Below are 3,262 nucleotides of genomic sequence, written 5' to 3'. Positions count from 1 at the left end.
GAATGGAGTCTGAAGCCTTGTCTTGCTGAGGCACAAAGGCTGGTGCGCTTACCTGTGTTCCGCTCCTAAGCGTGATTGCTCGTGCTTCCTCTTCTACCAATTTACTGACCTGTGTTTGAAGCCTTTGGCAGAAAGCTTCATTGTGTGCCAATCTTCCTTCTATGGCACTCAGGCTTTCTCTCAGGACATCTATACTTCTCTCCCATTCAGTCTCAGAACCTGATCCTTGGTGTCTGTCCTGCTGCCAATGCGTGCTATTTGACCCATACTGTTTTAGATAATGGATCTGTTCAAGTACCATCAGGCACTCCACGTTCTTGTGCCCTCCGCTGCAAACCTCACAGCTTGCTACTGGTTCCGATGATTTCAGGTGAGTTTCCAGCAGATCTACTTTCTCTGTAAGTGCTGCTATCTGATGATTTGATTCTGAAAATATTCCAGGGAACTCTTTGGTTGTTGTGCCTCTTCTTGGAGTCGGCTTCTCAACTTGCCAACATGCAGTTCGTTCAGCTAATTCTTTCATCAGATTGTACGCTTGAACTGCAGTCTTGTTGAATAGATTTCCTCCTGCTGCTGCATCCAGAAAGGTGCGGCTGACAGGAGATATTCCTGAGTAGAACATGTCAACAAGCTGGTATCGCTGGTAACCATGGTGGGGGCACCGTCTTAACAACTTTTGGAACCTCTCCCAGGCTAGATGCAAGTTCTCACCGTCGGACTGCCTAAACAAGGTGATGTCGCTTCTGAATTGTGCAGTCTTTGACGGAGGGAAGTACTTTGCTAGAAACGCAGATACTGTAGTGTCCCAGTCAGTGAGAGATCCTGGCTCAATGGATTGTAGCCATTCTGCAGCTTCTTCTTTCAGAGAAAATCTAAACAGCTTCTGGAAGATCTGTTCGGATGCAATTCCTATGAGCACAAAGACAATAAATGTAATCCCACACCTAAGAGATCAATTGTTCCTAATCATGAGTCTAAAAATATTGATATTTCTAGCTCTAACTCACAATTTAAGGGTTATTGGTATCAATCCTACTACTCTTTGGAGACTCAAACGTTGTTCAAGATTTTTCGCATGCATAAATTTCATTTAGAATGTGCAAATTTTAAGCGCATTGTCAACTGTATTGTTGGGTTACCTAAATGTATCAAATTCAACTGCCTAAGATTCTTTTTATTCCTAGAATTAAAATACAAAGCAAACAAAAATATAAAGCATGAAATCCTAAAACAAAAGCATGCAACCTAATATAAACAAAAACAAAAAGAAATTAAAACATGCAATTGGCAGAATCAAAAATCATTATATCCTATTACCTCCTCCCCACACTTAAAACATGCATTTACTTCCATCATTACATAAAAGCAAAACATAGAGTGCAGAAAAGAAATAGGATAGAAAAACTCCCTTAGGGGTGGCTGTCAATCCAACCCCGAATTTCCGATGCTAAATTTTCAAATCCAAGCTGCAGTCCTGAAAATCAATCCAGCGTCGGTGAGTATTCCGATTAGAGGGTTCTGCCAATAGAAAAAAAGGAAACAAATATAAGAATAGAGAAAGCAAAAGAATAAGAGTAGAAAAAGCAAAAGAAAAGAAAAAGAAAAAAAAACGTTAATTTAAATTTTTTTTTTAAATAAATTTTTTTTTGGTGCGTCTCGTCGAGATGAACAATGTCTCGACGAGACGACACGGAATTTTTTTTTGTGTCCGTCTCGGCGAGATGAACAGTGTCTCACCAAGACGAGACGGATTTTTTTTTTATTTTTTTTATTTTTAATTTATATACAAATCTAAACAATTGTTCCAACCTATTCAATTTACACAGATTATAATCGAAATAGTCCCCGGCAACGGCGCCAAAAACTTGATGCTCCTAAAGTATATAGCATTTAATAGGACAAGTGTATCCTATCGCAACAAGTAATATTGTGCTAAGCACGAGATCGAACCACAAAGACTATTCGGTATAACTAGTAAATCTACCTAGAATGATCTAATTGTTTAGAGGGTTGGATAAAGATTTGGGTTTTTAATAACTAACTAATTGAATTAAAGGAAATAAACATAACAAAATAAAGTGAACAATTGACAGGGTAGAAGGTGAATTGACGGATGGCACAATATAGGTTGAGGATTCCTTTGATTAAATCCTAGGTATGGGTTTAGGGAGTTCAGATTTGTGTTTTACCAATGATTGAAGGTAATTGTCCTAAGTGAAAGACAAATTTGTACGGGATTTGTCTAACCTATTCACATGCATTCGGGTGACGGCTTAATTAGGCATATACCCTAGGTCATTGATGCTCGTAAAATATATAGCGGTTAATAAGACAAGTGTATCCTATCGCAGCAAGTAATACAGTGCTAAGCACAGGATCGAACCACAAGGACTATTTATCACAACTAGTCGGCCCAAGGTAGGAACATAATTGTTCGGAAGGTTAAATATGTGGTGGAGTGATTAAAGAGGCAAATTTTCTAAAATAAAAGATAGAAACGTTTGACAGGGAAGAATTCGAATTAATTGATGACACAATCTAAGATGGGGATTCCCTTAATTGGATCCCATGTATGATTTATTGGGATTTAGTTTCATATCATAATGATAATTGACGGTAACCACCTAATTATCCACGTGGAGATTGTCAATCTCCTGTAGTCTATTCACATGCATTTGGTTGACGGCTTGATTAGGCATATAACCTAGGGCATGCAAAGCATTAGGGTCTGTGGTGATTAAGGCTAAAGCCGTAGCCCAGCCACTAGCCCGCACTCCTAGTGGTCTCTAGCGAGGTCAGATTATGCTAATTCGGATTAGGTAGTTCCTTGGTCAGGTATCTACCTATCTGCAATCCTAAATTTGTCAGACTCAAGGCATTAGGTTCTGCTATGTCAGGCTAGTTGATCATCATCGAATCTCATTCAAGCAATCATCATATCTCTGACAAATCTAGATATTAAGCTCGCATAATCTAATCAATTGGAAACAATCCAGTACACTAAATCCCTAATCATACATGGTTACGCAATCAATTCATCCCCATCCCAGATTGGATGGGGATTAGTTCATAGTTAAGCTAAACAAGCAATTATAGCACGCATTATAAACCTGAATCATCATTAATTCAAATAAACAAGAAGCAAGAGGCAGAATAAGGAATTAGGAATATAAAACCCGATTTCGTCTGATTCTGATTACAAATCGGGAGAGGACTCTCCTATATCAATCTTCCCCCCAAGCTAAGAACTGTTACAATCGAA

At 38.7% G+C, this 3,262-nt stretch overlaps 1 non-coding gene across 1 annotated transcript; it reads left to right on the top strand.

Annotated features, from left to right (window-relative positions):
- The first annotated feature begins 644 nt into the window (after window positions 1-644).
- On the top strand, window positions 645-751 carry LOC136231638 (small nucleolar RNA R71). Its single transcript, XR_010690007.1, has one exon. It is a non-coding gene; the product is annotated as a small nucleolar RNA R71 (small nucleolar RNA).
- The last annotated feature ends 2,511 nt before the right edge of the window (window positions 752-3,262 follow it).

Source organism: Euphorbia lathyris, chromosome 5 (assembly GCF_963576675.1).
Source record: "Euphorbia lathyris chromosome 5, ddEupLath1.1, whole genome shotgun sequence".
Taxonomy (NCBI): Eukaryota; Viridiplantae; Streptophyta; class Magnoliopsida; order Malpighiales; family Euphorbiaceae; genus Euphorbia; species Euphorbia lathyris.
The sequence above is the reverse complement of the archived record's forward strand: the minus strand, read 5'-3'. Positions and strand labels throughout refer to the sequence as shown.